We start from the raw sequence: 19,500 nt of genomic DNA, 5'->3' as shown, positions 1-19,500 counted from the left end.
TTCAGAAAGTTGATGTGTCGTCTTTTCTTAATTTTTAGTAAGAAATCAAGCAGCAGCTTGGCCTGTGAAGACACTGTTGCAGTAATCAATTCAACTAGATAAACGCACTGATTGGGTTCGCAGGACCTTTTTGGGACATTAGCTCTTTAACTTTGGAAATGTTTCTCAGATGATAGAAGGTCATCTTTGTAATTGTCTTTATGTGGCTCTGAATGTTCAGGTTAGGGTCCATCACTACACCCGGACTTCAGGACTGATGATTTCTAGTTTCTAGTTGTAAGAGCTGAAGCTGAAGGTTTTTCCTTTTTTTTTTACTGAAGATATATCTATGCACTGATTGTCACCTGATGGCCTTTTTGAGGAGTAAAGCTGGAGGAATATAAGCCACATTGAAAATAAATTATGAGTTAAAAGTGTATTTAATCCCAGCCAAGCACATTATTAGTTTCATTTGTTGTCTCTAAATGCATCAACAATCAAAAAGTTATATTGTTTTTAAGCATTAATTCTCATGGGCCTTTTGTTTTGAAGAGTATGTCGTTTTATGTGAAACTTGCTCCTAAACAACTTGTTAAGCGTTCTGAATATGTGTGACTCTTTTAAATGATTGATAACAAACAAACAAATAGAAGTCGATGACATTGTAGATCCCCAGGTTTTAACACAGCAGAACAAAATTTGTCAATCTGATGTTTAAAATCTCATCCACACAATTTCATACTGGCTTGTCTGCCTGTTAATGGAAATGAGCTTCTGTGTAGTCATACCTGCAAAATTACAATAATCTTGTATTACTAGTAGGGTAGAGCTCCCAATTTGCTATTAACAAGGTCATATCCTGTCTGGCGAAAAACAGGAAACAAAGGCCGTGCTTGCAAAAAAAAAAAAAAAAAAAAAGATCGGCATCTCGCTTCTGCGGATCACCAGTGTCATGAACTCTTAGTGAAGCCAGACTCCTTTCTTTTTCTGCCACTTATGAGCATAACCATGCTTGAGTGCATATAGCTGGCCAACTTGAGATCCATCTAGCAGCCATGCTGTTCTGCTGCTCTGTGACAGATAAATCTGAGTTCTGGTTTTGTGCTTCTGTGTTTGCATTCAGCGCCCACGGCAACTGTCAGTCACTGCTGTCGTTTTTGAATGAGCTTCACTGGGAGATGAGGGCCCATTTGATTTGATCGCATAGGGGAAGCATACGGCCCGTATCGCTGCTTCTCTCACATACATGCTCATATACACGCGCACGCACGCATGCACGCACGCACACACACACGCGCACCCCCACACGCGCACACACACACACACACACAGATGGAAGAGAAGGTTCCTATTCCTGCAAAACACCAGATTCTCTCAAATGCACATACACTGACGGCATTCATAAACACCAACCACAATACTGACACTGACGCACATGCACCCATGTGAATGAACTTGGGATGTTTAGAGGATCTATTGGATTACACAAATGTTATTGTGCCTTTAAATGTGCAGCCTCTGTTTGCAGCTTTGTGAAGAGAAATCGACTTTGGTGAAGACATAAGGGATGACCAACAAGGAGTCAAACATAGGAGAAACATCAATAATACAACAAGAAAAACAAAGACACAATAAAGCAAACAAGACTGTCTGGTCAGAAACCAGGTGGATATTCTTCTTCAAGTGCAGAAAGAGTGGGCTTGCTTGGCCCGTTAACCTTGAGAGCTAGTAATTGGCACTTAGCATTAAACGGCCCCTCTGCTTCTGGGATAAGAGGAAAACAGGAGCTGTAAGATCTGGGAGGCTAACAACAGAAAATCAGCTTCCGAGATTTACTGCACATCCCTAGAACTCAGATAACCTACTAGCGTTCAGGGCCAGTATGGTGGGATATTAACTCTCAGGAACTCTTTATGGGAGTATTTTATGTATGAGAATAGATTTAACAAATCAGTCAAGTGTCTTCGACTTTATACGAAAAACATGTTTGAAGTTGTTTGTGAGAAATCCCTGCATTTTGAGATCCTCGAAGCGCAGTAACAGCGAATAAGTCAGGTAGTAGCAAGAGAAGAGCCACCCTTGACAGAGCTGCTAACCATCAACTTGATTTTATGCATCTGACTTGAACTGTGTTGATGTCTTCGAACAACTTATAAACACTTTCCCCTTTTACTTCAATTAGCGGCCAAATATCAGATCATTTATCTTATAAATCTAAATCCAGTACTCTCCAGTATGCGCGTTGCTCTCCATTAAGAAGTCAGGGAATAATTTCATTTTTCCTTCCAGCTTCTTTTTCTTTGTATCGACTTAGTTTTCTAGTAAATTCTACTTAACATGCCTCACCATTTCCAGTACATGTCCATAAACTGTCTCATCTAACATGTGACATTAATTTCATTCATTAAAAAGCCAGCTCCTCTGCCTCCTCTCTCAGGTCTTACTGCCATGTCCAGAAATACACCGCTCCGTCAGAAACAACCAATCAGTCAGGAGGAGGGTCTTAGCACTGACAATCACGCTTTTTTACGTGCTGCTCAAAGCCTCCCACTTGGACTCTGCTGAGCTCCGGCTCCTTCCCTGCTACAGAATCCTGTCGTGCATGCTAAGCCTAGTTAGCATACGCACAGATGATGGTTAATAAACAGTTTTCCTGACATAGAAAATTATTCCTCTGCTTTTAGCACACCTGCAGGAAACCGACAATTAAATCTATGGCACATTCTCTCATTATTACACAAACAGAATAAAAAGCGGGTAATTCTTTGTTTGATTTAAGACAGAGAGAGAAAAAGCGTTTGTGGGTCTCTTTACTCAGCGTATGTACACATCTGAGGCCGAAAAAGCAGCCGATGCATTTGTTACTTCAAGGCTGGACTATTGTAATTCTTCACTATCAGGAATTCCACAATAATGCCGTAAAAAAAACCATATTGTCATCTCCAGGCACTCGAGGTGACGTGTTGTGAAATATAAATAAACTACACTGAATTGACTACAACAGACAAGCTCCTGCTGCACACATTAGCAACCAAATTACAACTTTCCGCTTTCATGAAAATGGAAAAACAACCTGAACGGTAGGCAAACCATTGCAGGCAGGCAAGAACTCTTATCGTCAATTTATCCCTTGAAAAAAAAAAAAAAGTATTTTCATATCATTCTTTGACATGGAAAACTCATTACGTAATTGATTTTATTCAGTTGAAAGTTAAACACTCCTTGCAAAGCAAATTACTAAGTTATACTACTTATTAATAGAATAAGTATTTCTCTGAAAGACCCCATCTGCATAATCAAGCTCACAGATCATTACCATGTGTGCCACATTAAAACTGTGCCCAGCTTCAATTAAGGTGGGATTGCCAATGCATGACCAGTTTTATCCTCATTTTGAAAGTGGTGCACATAAGCTGAGCTTAGATTATTTTTGCAATATCTATGAATCTAAGGTGTAACCACATTTCTCTTCTTTTTTTGCCTCTGGATCTGTAGTTTCTGTCACAGATTTCATATTTATAGGCTTTAGAATCCCACGCTCTATTTACGACCAGTGGCGACTTTCTTGACGGCAATTAACTTAAAACTTCTCTCCCCTTGCAGTCTTGGAGCAGGCACATCATTGATTCCCATTAATTGCAGGTGCTGCTGCAAGCAAAGTCTGCATAAATTTCGCACTTCACTTGAAGACACACGCACACACACACGCACACACATATATGCAGGTCCATGTCAAAATATGTCCACTTGACAGACAGCGATGACTGAATTAGGATTTTAAAAAGATGAAGAGCTTTGTGCAAAAACTCATTAAAAGTAGTTAACAAATGACATTGCTTTATTAAACATGTGCTTACAGTATGCATGCAGGCGCACACATCCATGCACGCACACACACACACACACATTCAGCACCACTCTTGGGACTTAATTATTGCCACATATGAGCCAGAAGGAAGCTACTTTATTATATTAACATAGTTTCATTTTCCTTTTAATATTCAAGGAAATCCTATTAAACCGAGACTTTGCTGAAAACCGAAATGAGATCTTGATTAAATAAAAATATCATTGTCCCTCTCCTGCAAAAAATGAGAAAAAGAGAAAAACTGACATGTCTGCGTGTATATGTCATAATTCATCCAATAGGTGTAGCCCTTCAGAAAGCGCATAGCATGTTTTACCTTATCCTCACAGTGACCTCTGGACCATCTGTGGCACCTTTTCTTCCGTCAGTTTTTCCACTCCATTTTGATTCTCTTTTCATGTCATAAATTATATCTTTTTCTTGTGGCAACGAGGAAGAGTGCCTTTGATTTTTGTCGGTAGCGTTTGCCTCATTACTTTCATATGCAAGACTTACATTACTTTTTGAAAGTGCTTCCGCCAACACAGAGATTGCTACTTCAAACTGCACCGCTGTGGACTCTGACACAAATCTACAGCAATATCTTTTATCCGGTTACAATGAAAAGCAGAGCTTGAGATCAGATGGTTTCCTTTAAACTCCTTCTTCTGTAAGGCTGAGCTACTTCGAACACGGAGATTTGTTTTATTCCTTAAAGAACGCATAATGACATCTCCTCCATTTTGATAAACGCCCGACATTCATACTTTACTTTATACCGTTTCATTCAACATCATATTTTTAAGCCATGTGAAACAGCTCTGCCGTCAAGAGCTTAAAACCCCACAGGAAACAATGTCTTATACATTATTTATGATGTTAATTGTTCACAACATGACATCTCTTTTATAGGAGGAATGTTAGTCACATCACATTGCCTTGTAGTGACAGTGAGCCTTTGAGCCGACTCTTGTTTCCACTTTTATGTTGCTCACATGTTGTTTGTTCTGTCGTAGTTATAGATTTTACTTCGCACAAAGTTATTTTAGGGTTATAAGTTTACATTTAGCATGCACACTTTTTGGTTGCATTTACTGTATGTTGTGCTCATACGGAGAGAGCTGCCTGTTGACTTTTATCTTTTTTTAAATCGAATTGGTAAATGGGCAAATAAATATATCCCTTAGGATTTTAGTGTTTTTCCAACAGAAAAAGCAAGCAGCTTCACACGACTTCTGACGTAAATGTCTTACGATGCACCAAATTATATTTGAAAGTGAGATCTTAAAGGAATTAGCCTATGAAGAACTGTGGGCTAAAACTAAATGCTCCTTTACAAAACCTTTAATGTAGGTTTTAGCTCACCAATACATTTTTCTCTCCAGGAAACTTTGCAGTTTGAGGTTGAAACCATCTCACACAATCAATATCATAAATGTAGCCTTAGGGAACCATTATATTCTCCCCCTCTGAGGACCACACACACATCAGACACACAGTTAGCAGCAAACTAGTGAATACATAAAGCTGAACAATCGGCAGCTCTTTGCAGTCGAGCTTTGCGGTGGCCACCTTCAAAACAAGGTGCATACAGGCCTCTTCCGGATGTAATTAAAGATAGAAAGCAAATAATAATTTAAAAAAAGCTTTAGCACATAATGCAGCAATAATTAAAAACTTGAATGTGGACTTAAAATGTGGGCACTATTTATTTATGCAAGACTTAGAAACATTATAGTAAGACAAAGCTTAAAGTTACCATCATTATAATTTTGTTATCCCATTAGTTTAGTTCTTGACACAACTTGTGTGTTTACTTGGAGTCAGTCCCAAACCAGTTACCTTAGCTTCCCTCTTGTTCCCTGCGTCAGCCAAAGTATCAGCCAGTTATTCTGATTACCCATTTCTTAATGCGTCCCCTCGATATTTATTTTCAGTGTTTTGTTTTTTGTTGTTGTTCCTCTCCTGCTTTTTTTTTAAATCTCTGAAATCAGTTGTAAAAACGTTGCAGAAAATTACTATATTGGATTTTCAGTCTCAAAATATATGTAAGATATATAAATTGTCAATGTTTGTGAATCCTGCTGGTCATTTTATACAATAGCTTGATGACTAAATAGGTTACAGGTGTGTGAACAGGACAGCAGGAACTCAGAGTATCAGAAACACTTAGAGGGAGGAGGAGGAGGAGGAGGAGGAGGACAGGGCCCAGCAGGGTCAAGCTGACGCACCGAAATTGGATTTCATTGTCGCAGCTTTGTGACCAAACTCTTGTCATTTTGTTCTCAGCCTTATGTCGGCCGCCACTTCTTTTCACAACTCCCTGGATGATCTTTTAGACTCCTCCTACATCCAAATTGTGATTGGTCAGAATTTTGTGGGCGTGTTTGTTTATACACAAAACAGCCCCAACTACTCAACTTCCAGGAGCTGGTTTTTCTGCCAGAGAGCAGGACGGGCAGTTTTAAGGAACAATTGTCCAAGGCCGTGAAGAAGTACGTACTGTTGGACCAAAACACTGAACCTGCCCTGCTCGGTTCTGGTCTGATGCAATGGGTGAACATTACACCGATGCCTTTTGTTCTTCAAATAAAATGAGATGTTGCATCTCGTCAACCATTATTTATTCCTCCTCTGAACTTGTGAACTGATAACAGGTCAATCTTTTCTGCCGTGAGCACTGTGTTTACTGTACTGTTGTAAACCAGAGCCATGATAAAACACCATGACGGACATTGCAGTGGGAAGGATTTCAGAGCTTTGCTCGGTATGTCTTATGGACCTTGAAGGGTGGTTGCGAAACCTAATGTCCCTCAACCACATGACCGCACGTCGATGCTGGGCCCTTGAGAAAGAGAAAACAATACAGAAAAACAACAAACTCTCCATCATCACAGCAAGTTTTAGAACAACAAATATATTTTTTACTACGAGTACATCGAGTTGCTTACCTTTACCCGTTGAAAAGCTAAGAGACTTTGCAGCACCCTTTTCATGTCATATGGCCACATACAAGTTTCAAAGTTCAACCAGGCTTTGCTGCTGGGTTCTGTCTTACACACAAAGCAAATAGAGCGGGTTGCCCATGAAACACAAGCACGAGTGGCTTTCTTCCATTTAGAAATAAAAAATAAGTGACATGAAGGGTAAAGTTTGTGCATGCAGGTCTCTTGCGTTGCCTTTTGGAGAGCTGGCAACACAAATACAAGTGTGCTGCTACAGCTTTACACAAGGCCTTATTCTTAGGCTAGTTATTTATGATAGTGTATCGACCTCTCTAGCAACGAATGACTTTTCAAAGTCAACCAAGTTGAGGGGCATCATATATAATTGGAAACTAAAAACCAGAGTGGTGGGATTAAATGCAAGTTTGATATCTTTGGATGTGTGATGGGTTTCTTCTCACCTTAAGGATCTGTCCACTAGAGGAGTGAAAAGCTAAGGTGAAAAATGTGACATAATCCGTGCTGTGATTGGCTTGCTGTGTGATATCTTGTTTTCTAGCTCCGGAGACTCAATCAATACAACCGAGGGTGAACAAAGCTCACTCTTACCATCTCTCACTCACAGAAACACAGACACACAAACTTTATTCCTGCGAGGAAGGAATGCTGGAACAAGGACGAAAAGCTTTCACATCTGGTCAAAGCTTAAACAGGTATGATAGCTGATACTATATCAACTATCTATTTAATAAAATTCTGATGAATTGAGATTCACCTGTATGTTGCCTGGAAGTCAATTGAAGCTGGCAGATTATGGAGAGTGAAACAAATCTGTGTCATGACGACTGTCACCAAAATGAGAAATGATGTCCAACTGTCATGGAGACAAATTAAGCCCCTCATTAAACAAATTGTTGAACAAGCACGATCTGTTACCCAGGACCACATGTACTAGTTAATGAAGCATTTAGCAGGTTGGAGGTACAGTATGTGAGCCTATCTATAGCCACAACGGGAAGCAGTGCAGCTCTGGTTAAACAAATTTAGAGGCTATAAGGCCAACAGATGGCCAACAGATGGTTCATACCTGCATTACAGATAAGAGGCACCTGGGAGGGGTGTTGTTGCCTCATTGGTGATTTTCTTTCTTTGTATTATTAAGGCTTTCTGCTGATGGTAAACCATCTTGTGGTCCAGGAAGAAATTCTCTCACAGCATAAAGACACCATGGAGGGAGCAAGGCAGAAGCTTCACTGCAGAAACGATAAATAGACATTAACAGTGACGACCCAATTACCTGCAGCTGTGTGACTGCGTCGCTATGCCAGCCAGAGCAGCGTGCCAATCCAGGCAGATATACCCCACCACGCTATCGCATCTACATCTCCCCAGGCTGCATCCCCCCGGTGGGTTTGAAACGGAGTGAGCAGCAGTAATTTCGTCAAAGTTCAAATGAAATCTAATATTTATCATGACATCGCAAATAAGCTTGATAAACCTTTCGAAAACAAATTAGAGTTGTCTGTTGCTTTGAGCTCCAGCTTTAGGACAATCTGCCACGTTCGGTTCTGAGTGTTTGTTCAAAAACAAACTGACAGAAGCCTACAATTTTGACTCAGCCAGAACGGGTGTTTACCAAGTAACTAATTTATTACCTAATGTGGATTTTAAGAAACACAAATAGCAACGCGGGTTAAAATGCCATGAAATGAGAAAGCATGATTGTTTTTCCTAATTTAGTTCCATAAATACATTTAGGTTTCACTCACTTAATATGAAGAAATTATATCCAAGTAACAACTTTTTCTTCCTGAACAGTGTCGGAGGGATACAGCCTAGTGATGCTTGCGAGGACAAAGTCTCAACAGTAAGCTTGTGTTTTGTTCCCAATAGATACCGCCTTAATTAGGCAATTTAGAACTAACGAAAACTGCTAGAGCCTCATATTTTTTGCCATGTTTTTATGTTTAGGTTTATGGCAGCAATACAGTTTTAAATTGTATTTTTATTTCCCATGTATTAGCATCGTTCCAAGGCACAACAGGCTGTTGTTTGTGGGCGGAAAACAGCACAGCTGTGCAATCAGATTTTCTTAGCATGAAATAGCAGTCAGCGATTGCTTTAAGAGATGTTTCCTTTAAAAATGTATTTATAAGCTTATAAAGATGGCTCTACAGAGATATTGTGTTTAAGCTAAAGCTCGTTTGATTTAAAGGTTATAAACCAATCAGTGAGTCTCATAATAACTCCTTTGAGAGATCTCCTACAAATGAAAAGTTCCTAAAATTTATTTACAGTAGATGCTGAGATTATCTGTCCGTCCATACAAACATATCTATGGAGGGGGCCGAGTGCCAATCTCCAGTGAACAGGTCACCAATCCATCACCAGGACACACAGAACAAACAACCCTGTACACACACTCACACATAAGGACAATTTGGAGAAACCAATTAACAGAACAGTCGTGTTTTTGGACTGTTGAAGGAAGCTAGAGGACCCACACATGCGTGTGGAGAGCATGCAGACTCAATGCAAAAATACCCCTGGCCGGGATTTGAACCCAGGACCTAAAAAAATTCTCATTTTCAAATGCTTGATATGATTAAATTAGTTAGTTTCCAAAAGTATTAAATTAAATTTTACCTGTCTTGCTGATTTTGTACATACAAAAATGCCAAACCATAAAAAAAACAAAAAACAAATGAATAAAGTTTTATTTTTCTTCGAAAGGTACGTTTGATTTATTTCCAATTCGGTTTAGAATGACATATAGAACTTGAACCTAAGTTTGAAGTGCTTATGGATGATCTTTGTTCCAGTAACTCCTGACATGTCATTGCATTAAACATAAATACATGAATGGACATTTATTTAGCCGTCATACTTATTATTCCATAAATCAAAGATCACCATGTGTGATAACAACAAAGATTATTACAGACAGGGTATCCTGGTGTCTTACAATAATAAAACGCAAACATCCGCTAAATTACTTTAATTGCATCTCCAGCAAACAATCCCTTCTACAATCTGAAAGCTTGTGGGAAACACAGAAACAATGTTGACAATAATATGAGTTAATTATTTTGTGTTAGGGTTTTCCTTTTGTTTTTCCCCAAAGTCTGTCCTTGCCACTACAGATTGCAAGATAGAAATACTATAAAAGCAAAAGCCCTGTAATATATCATAGTGGGGACATAATACTATTTTTTTTAGTTACATCTCTGAAATGATAAATTCTCATTCTGTGTTATGTCAATCTGTTAGGATTGTTTTTATCCTTTCAGCAGTGGAAGAAAACACATGTATTTGCATACATTCATTTCTCTGGGTATTTGTGGGATATTAAAATGTTAAAAAGTCCCAGGGAGGAATGGGGAGAAGCTGCTGAAAGAATAGTTATTTGTTTCTTTCCTTCTTTGAACAACTTAAACAAACTAAGTTAGTTCTCTGTGTTTATCCAGATATACAGAAAGGCAACAGTTGTAGTTGGTGAATTCAGAATATGTTGGTTACCAACAAAAACATTAAATTAAGTAAAAAAAAAAAAGAACACAGAATCTCTGTTTTGGCTCTGTTCTTTAGTATAATTACTACCTCAATAAGGAAGTACAGCTTTCTGAAGCTGGGCAGTACTCTACTACTTGCATCACGTCAGTTGTAACTTCACAATCTGTTCAACATGAAGGAAAAAAGGCGATTGAAAGCTATTAATTTAAGTCGTGCTATATTTGAATTAAAGTCATGATAAGAAACTAGTGGCCTAAAACGGCAACACAGAAGCCAATGTGTGAGAAATCCTAAAATGATCTGTTAAAGAGTTTGAAGCTGCATAATTAATCAATTAATTATCTTAATTTAAATCATTTTGCTAACACAGCAACTCTGTTTAGAAGCCATTTCATCTACAGTTTATCACAAATTGCCCCCCTTCCCAACCCTTCCACTGGAAATGAGATAAGACTTAAACTCAGATAAAAATTGTGAAAACAAACTGGCATGGAAGTGAATTTCAGATACAGAAATTTAAATATGATTTATCTCTTGAGTGTGAGGAAATAAAACAGATGGTTGATCAGATGATGTGGCTTCACACTGGGATCAGTTTACCCACCGACATGGTGGTGAAGGTGGCCTACTTACTGAACAAAATGGAGCAAAATATAAAGACGTAGAGAATGTCTAAAACAGATTATTAAAAAGGTAAAAAAAAATTGTAATCTGAAAACTACAAATTACAAGCTTTACATAACAAATCTGCAAATAGGAACAATAAAGACAGTTAATAAGCCTTCTGGAGGAAAAAAAATGCTTACTGTGAGGTGATACATACTGTGCAACTGGTTTACAATTTTTTAAGGCTTTAAAATTATAACAACTATTGAGCACGGTGATTGAGTACGGTAGTATCATGCTGAGGGTTCCATTTTAGCTGTCTGTAGGTAGTGGTGAATTATAAAGTGGGTAGAAAATGGAAAAAAAGGTTTAAGTACTGAAATAAACAAGTGATAATACTTGACGACAAGAAGATCTCCAATAAACAGACTTCATGGAAGGAAATGATAATGAGCTACCAGGAGCTTCCGTGAGGAATGGTTAATTATTGAAGTGAAAACAGGTATATGGTCACAACAAGCTTTAGCTGTGAGTGGAGTGGGAATCTTAGAGCAACTAAGGAAAATGGTGAAACAAGAAGTTTCTGGGAAACACCAAGATAAAGCAAAACAATGGCTAAAAACATGCAAATAAAACTTCAAATCTTTGTGACAAAATAAGCAAATATCAACAAGGGGAAAAGGAGGTGAATAAAATACAACCTCATTCATTTGTTCAACCTACTATAGTAAACTATAAATACCATGGAAATGTCCAGTCAACATACTATTCAGAAAGGAGATGCACTTATGAGCCAAACATTAATCTGGTTTGGTCTGAATTGGTCAGAGTACTGTTAAAGCAGCAATTGTGCAACTTTATTTCTGTTTTAATACACAAACTTGTTCTGTTGCAAGTAGGCCTGTCGCGATAAACAATAAATCAATTAATGGCACGATAAATTAAACCTATCGACCTCATTTTAATTATCGGCTTTATCGTCTCTTCCTGCCTTTTTTTTTTTCTTTCTCTTGATGACATTGAATGAAAAAAGGCTAAACTCCAGTGCTCTCCACTGACCCTTCCGTCCTCATTTCCTTAGAGTAATGTCCAGCGCACACGACAAGAGTTGTCAGCCCATTTTCAAAACCTGAGAGATCAAACATTAGCCGACAGAAATCCTAGGTATAACGGTTTGATCGGGTTCGATCGTGCCGTGTGGTGTCCAGCCACACAGCCATTATTTTGGACTTGTAGCCCAAAATAATGGCTACAAGACAAGTTAACTAATTTTAATATCAGGCATTAATCAATGCTTTATTAGAATCTACCTGTGATGCATGTGACTAGTGTCAGCGTTAAGTCCTGACTGAATGAAAATCATTATAACCTATTTATGTCACGTTAACGAAGAACAACTGAAAACTTACCGGGTTTATTAACTGCGGTAGTAATTTGGCTCCAACTCCTCTCATCATTTCTATATTCTTTGCACAAAATGTTAAATAAATATTAATGTTGTTTCCACATATCATCTCCAATGTCAGCTGGACTTCGGGTTGCGCCGTGTCAGCTGTTTGGGATTCCTCTCGTAATTTCCCCTTAGAAAGCGCAGAGGAGAAGCAGCATTCAGCTTCTACGCACCACAAATTTGGAACAAATTTCCAGAAAACTGTAAAACAGCTGAAACACTGGATGCCTTTAAATCTCAACTTAAAACCCACCTGTTTAGAGTTGCTTATGGCTAAATTAGGGTTAGAGTGCGGGTTTTGATGTCTTCCATGTTTTTATCTTTACTTTTCATCTAGTTATCTTCTTTTTATTTCTCTTTCACAGCGTTTATGTAAAGCCCCCCCGGAAAACGTCCCAATTAAACGAATCTATATCTAGGGGTGTGAGAATCCTTGTTAAATGACATTTTAACTAAAACTCTGAGGTGTAAGACATTTAACTGAAGTCCTATAAGGGGTGCGGGTTTGAATGTTTTTATCTTTTTTAACCTCTTTTTTTTTAAATAAAATTAAAAAAAAAAAAAAAAATTCTCTGTCTTTCTGTTTATTCACTGTCACATGATGTTTTTATTTTAATTATGTAAAGCACTTTGAAATGCCTTGCTGCTGAAATGTGCTATACAAATAAAATTTGATTGATTGAGAATCAGCGCTTTCTGATTGGATACCCGTCACATTCAGCGTTAAGCTCCCAGTCGGGGAAAATCCCTGATTTAGATCGAAGCGGCCACAACGATCTAAATCACACTGCAGGATGATCGGTTACGAAATCTCCAGCGTTGGCCGATCTAAGATTGTCTTAAGGGGAAAATGGGAGCAAAAAATCGTGTAGTGTGAATTATTGCATTAGGTAGCCGGATGTGCCCATCTACTCTATTTAAATCTAGTGATTACTGAAGGGCATAGTATACAGACTTCATAATCTGCCCTCTTTTGGTTAAATGCCGTATTTATTTCCACTTTGGCTTTATGTTGTCTACTTTTTATTCAAGTACGTTTTTTGTTAATGGAGATTGAGAATCCATTTTATTTTTGTTTTTGGTTGTTTTGTTTTAGTTTATCAGTTCCAGTGTTATGTGTTCTTTTGAAAATAAAGTGTATCTATCTATGGCAGGGAATAGCGTACATTATTAGTCATTTCCATTAAATCAGTGTCAAAAAGGTACTGAAACAATATTATCGTTTATCGCAATAATGTTTCAGACAATTAATCGCTCAGCAAAATTTGTTATCGTGACAGGCCTAGTTGCAAGTCAGAGGGAGAAAACTGATAACATGTCAAAGCAATCTAAACTTTTAAAGCTTCCCGATGTTCAGCATTTCATCTGAAAAATTTAGGCATATTTTGCTATGCTTACTTCCGAGGCAAACTGTTTCTTTTAGAGCCTCTTCAGTATTAAATGCGTCTCTCAGATCTCTTTTGGATAGCAGAAATAGCCTCGTCTGAGAGATTTTCAAATATAGCAAGCATGCAAGGATCTGCTGTGAAGGTGCTCATCAAATTTGACTGAATATGCCATTGGTCTGCCTTTTAACTCTCCCACACTGTGGCAGCTACACTCAGACTCAGCCTACCTGTGGGAGGCATTGATCTCACAACAAGAGGTCGAGAAAGACAGAACAAATCAGAGTGTGTGCGTGTGTGTGTGTGTGTGTGTGTGTACAAATGGTAGAAAGAAAAACTGCAAAAAGGTAGGGAAGACAGGTAAATCTCCTCAAAGTAGGAACTCGAACGAGATAAAACAGCGACAAAAGACACAAAGAACACCGCATACTAGAAAACAGTCAAACGGAGGAGAAACAAATAAAGTCAGAGGAATATTACAATAATAACGAGAGTATTCACACGTAGCACGTTCTTTCATCACCCCCACCTTGGATTTCAGTGTTGGAAAAGAATATTTTGATCCCCGTCAGATGTGCAAACAGCTTACACATTTGGTTGTTTCCAAGGCAAGCAAAATGAAGGTGTTGAAAGTTAACAGCACAAATTATTTAGATATTATTTAGATCACAGGTAAAGCCGTTCAACATAGGCTGTTAAAGAGATCAGCTCATCTCTGCATCTCCTTAAATCAAAAATTGCCTGAGGATGCCCAAGTCAAACTGAGTGAACCTTATAAAATTACAAAGATAGAAGCCTTACAAAGAAAAGAGCCTTTTTCCAAGACAGCCTATGCATTATGTAACTGAGTGAAGCCAACCCACCCACTACATGCAGCAAAAATGTGCATTTCATGATCTGGAACAGCAGCAATACTTTGAGAAAAAAAACAGCAACATAAACATTATAATTTATATATTACACGTTCGTAAATTTAAGAAAAGGAAAATCACAGTAGGTATGTTTTTAGTGACCCGTTATGAGAACAGAAAGAACATTTTTTCTCCAAAAAATGTCTAAAATTCTGCTCTTCTTGTACTTTGAAATCACTAAATAGTAAAGTAAAAGGGATGCCAGATAGCAGACATCTCCACGTACGGTTAACTTTAGACCTTTAGAGAGAAGTATTGGCAGAGCAAGGTTCTTGTCACGGTGTTTGTGCTTATCTTTCACCTCGAGGCAAAAGGGGAATGTTGTTCCACAAACCAACTGTAGAGCCGACAAGCTGCTTTTCCAAAGCAGAAAGCAAACGGCTACATTTCACTTCCCCCAAAAATCTGACAGTGCCTTTCAAAAGTGTTAACTTATGAATTTTACCACATTTTGTCAAGTTACAACCAGAAACTGCAATATATATTTTATTGGGATCTTTTTGTGGACCACCTCAAAGTAGTTTAACTGTGAAGCAGAAACAACATGGTTTTTATTTTATGTTAATACGTTGTAGAAACTGGTTCTATCAAAAAAAAATAAGTTGAATGTTTTTTGGCATTTGTTTCTGCTCGCTTTGTCCCTTCGTCTTTTTAAAATAAATCAAGCATCTCTGAGTGTCTTTTAAAGACATTCCTCAGACTAATTAGATTTAGGTCTGGACTTTAACTGGTCCCTTCTAATCGATTGCTATTTATCCGTTTATCTCCCTCCATCTTCCCATCAACTCCAGCCTATTAAAGAAATGGATCCCCACCCCTTGATGCTGTTGACAACATTTTTCAGGGAAAGCAATATGTGTTCAGGTTAAAGTTAACAGTCTGAAGATAACTAGTTACATTGGCTTTAAATTAGGGGTAGGAATATCAGACTGTGCTTAACAGTTCTTTGTATAAAGAAAATAAAAAAAACATGTTTTTTCCTTCTCCTTTATAATTATGCATTGCTTTGTGTAATAACTCCAATAAAATATGTAGAAGTTTGTGATTACAACATGAAAAAAAACATGTTTGCAAGACAGTGATTTTCCAGTAAATGAGTCAAAACATAATGCTTCAAAGGAAGAAACAACATAAATGATATTCCCTGATCCTAAAAATCTGCATGGTGTACTCTTTGTTTTTTCACGATATTGAGAAACAACAGGAGCGACCAGATGTAAGACCCAGCATGCCACAGCTTCTTTTAAGATCTGTGTGAGCCTGTCTCTCTTATTCAGGAAATTGAAATAATCTAACTTTCTTAAAAGAAGGCATTGATATCAGACATGATTATCAGTAAATCTTGAGAAGTAACTATTTTATCCCTCCAACTGAACAGTGGTACGACTTTCAGTGGCCAATAACACCAAATTTCAACAAGCAGAATCTTTTCAACTCAAATCTCAGAAGCTCAGAAACTTAAGTGTTTGTGTCTCCAGAACTGTTATTGGAGGTTTAAATCATTTTTTATAGAAAAAGATTTTGTCGGACGCACGTGAAACTCGCCATCAAAACATATAACGGTGTGACATGGAGTTTCAGAAAGTTCAATTTTCAATTAATACAATTCGCTGGTAATCAAGAAAAAAAAGCAGCAATTTTCACAGTTGTGTGGAGGAAACAACGTTACATTGCCATGCCACCTAATACCAATCAATTATGGCATTTTAATTGATTTCAAGATATTAAGCATGGATAACCAATATTTTTTCTCATCTCATTCAGGACAAATATGTTATTTTTTTTAACTCTCAACGAGATTTAGAGGAAAACTACAAACTCAGTTTCTTTTCTCTGAGTAAATGTTACCTGAAAAACACTGAGTTCAACCATTTCTCTCTTGTCCCAATGTGCAGAGTTTAATATTCTTTTTAATGGTTTGCAGGATACACTACTGATACATTCTGCTTTCTAGTCTTTCTAAAAAGTAAGCAACCCATCTACAGCAACTCTAAAATTCAGCTATACAAATAGTGACTAAAACCTCAATCAGAAGTCTCTAACTGAATCTTTTTGGTACTGATGTACATGTTTCTCAGCTTCTTTTACTGAACGAGTCATCCAGATCCCTCATGGAAAGTTGAAAGTATTTATTGATTATACCCATAAGATAAGCAAAAACCAACAGTGAGTCATTATTTTCACATGATTTCATATAGCCCTCATCTGTGGAGTTTTATTTATCGAGAGCTGAGGGAAGCGGAGACTGTTTAACTTCAGCGATTGTTCCTAATTTAGTTTTTAATCATTTGTTTATTCTTATTTACATTCTCTTTTTAATGTGTAAACATTTTCAGAATTTCATATGTGCTACTCAAATAAATCCAACTAGTTCCTACCCAACTCTGCTCACATCATCATCATTATTATTAATCTAGTCTTTCAAACCAAAATCGCTTTTATTCATGACACGTTTCAGCTTTTCACGTTCTGTTTGTGCTATTAGTTTATTTCCACGTCTTTATTTAACTTTGTTTTCTTCTTTTGTTATTTCAGCTATGAAAGCACAGAGTGCCGCCCTCGGTGAGTAAGGCAACTGCTCTAAAATTAGAACCTGATTTACTGACTGATATACAAATTCACTGTCACCCATAAAGCACCTCTTCGATCACGTCATGAGTGGACATGTTAGAGTGGTAAACATTTCACCACAATGCTATTTTATCCTTTGAAAGCTTTGCTCAAAAAGGCCTCAAGTGCACGGGGATAGAGTTTGACGATCCCATCACGACTGTGACAAAGCAAAGCAAATATATGCAGAAGGTGAGTGCTGAAGAGCAGTGATTGGTTGAGAACAGGAAAGAAGAAAAAAAAAAGTGTCATACTTGGGAAATGAAGGGAAGCAGAGGCTTCCCCTGTCACCATCTGTAGTCTTGTGAACAGCATAAATCCTCCTATCTGTGTCATGCATACAGTACTGCTGTTGCCGCTGCATCGGAGATCATCTGTGCTCACCCACACAAACACAGACATACACACACTCGCAGACGGACGCAACACACTTAATGTCTTCCACCCCTCTTAGCCCCATCTGTCTGTGTCTGTTCTTCTACTCTTCCCTCTGATGCCCAAATAAACACTGTTTTCACTTTGGCAGATGCAAACAAACATGGTAACACACACCAGCAACTAAGAGCAGGGGCACAAGCACCAATATACACACAATTTATTTTTTCTATTCCACGCCTTTTTTTTTTTTTTTCCCCCAAACTCGTCTCATCCATTTTTTAATATCTTTTGATCTTTCCAGCATCACGATACATATCTCTCCTGGATTGCCACAATTTCTTCTCACATCTTCCTGTCCTGCAATGCATTTTTTTATTAGTTTAGAAGTGCCAAGTATGGTGTAAATGCTCCTTTCACTTTGTTTTCTGATTTGTTTCTTTTCTTTTCTTTACTAAAGACCTGTTTATGTCTGCTGTTTTTGACTCCTCCATTTACTTATGCATTTGTCATTACTATAATCATTATCATCCCTCTATCTTTACGCTCTACCTCTCAAAACCTCTCTCCAAACTCTTTTCTTTAATTTTTTAGCAACGTGCCTCTCCCTTCCTTCTTCGCCTTTAAATTGTACTCTCCGTTTTTCTTCTTTTTTTTTTCTTCTCATCATGTTCGTTGTATTTAGATTCTCTGAATCTCTTCCTTTCGCTCCCCCTTTCCTCTGCTCTCCCTTTGGAACGGCAGATCAGAGAGATTTACATTCAGCACCACGGACAGATCCTCTCCCCCCCTCCAGACTGGAAAAATAAAGAGTTGCAGTGCCACCTGTTGGCTGACATCAGAAGAACGTCGCTCAGAGGATGCCTGTGCTGGATGAATTATTGTTTTGCTCATAAAACCGGACAGATAACGACCACATGCTCATACATATGTGAACAAGGCTCGTCTACGAGACCGGAGGACCCATCTTAAGCCGGGGCTGCACGAAAAGTAGGGTTTTAAAAGAGCAAACCCTTGACTCTGAAAACTACATAAAAGGAGATTCAGCTGGGAGATCTATGTGAGAGGTTAAGCTAGCAGGCTTTAAGGTAATGGCAACCATATATTACCCCTGTAGTTTCATCCCGCTATGTGTCGGAGCTCATAGATGCAGTGCAACTGCGAGGCGCTTGGGCCAGAATGGGAATCTCAAGTCTCATTCCCGTTCATAGCAGCCAAGGGGGGAAACAATAGCATCTGCTGTCCTTGGAGACAGGGAATTTAATCACAAGCACAGCCAAGGTAAGATATGAATGTAAAGTAGTGTGGTGATGGGTTTTCTCTGTGTGTGTCGGTGTGGATATGTCTGTGAGACAATGAGTCTATTTAGAGGAATAGACATGTTGTTTTGGTAGTGAAAGTAATAAAATGTCAACAAAGGAGGTGGATGACACTGGATGCGAGTAAGGAAATATGGGAGAAATGGAAATACATAATGTGTGTGTGTGTGTGTGTGTGTCCAGATGTCCACAGATGTGATTCTCATCAAGCAGAGAGCACTGAAAACACTTTCTATTTGTCTCAACAAACGCGCACAGTGGTACTGATCCACTGTAGGGATCATCGGTGATCCATATCAGTGCTCAAACTGGGCAGCACTGGTGTGTGTCTTTCTCTCAGTGTTCCATCCTATTGGGAAGGCAGCCTTGTGTACACACATGGCGTGCACGCATGACTGAATTATTTTTTGTGTCCACAGAAGATTCTAGTGAAGAAAGAAGTGGTGGAAGATCAGGCGAAGTGGAGATAAAAGCATAACAGTAACAATGGAAATGAGGGGAATGACACAGGCAAGAAAAAAGTTTTTTTTTATTTTTTTTATTCCTTCTCCCTCTCTTTG

Source organism: Poecilia reticulata, chromosome 1 (genome assembly GCF_904066995.2).
Source record: "Poecilia reticulata chromosome 1, P_reticulata-male-v2, whole genome shotgun sequence".
Taxonomy (NCBI): domain Eukaryota; kingdom Metazoa; phylum Chordata; class Actinopteri; order Cyprinodontiformes; family Poeciliidae; genus Poecilia; species Poecilia reticulata.
This window is presented reverse-complemented; position numbering follows the sequence as displayed.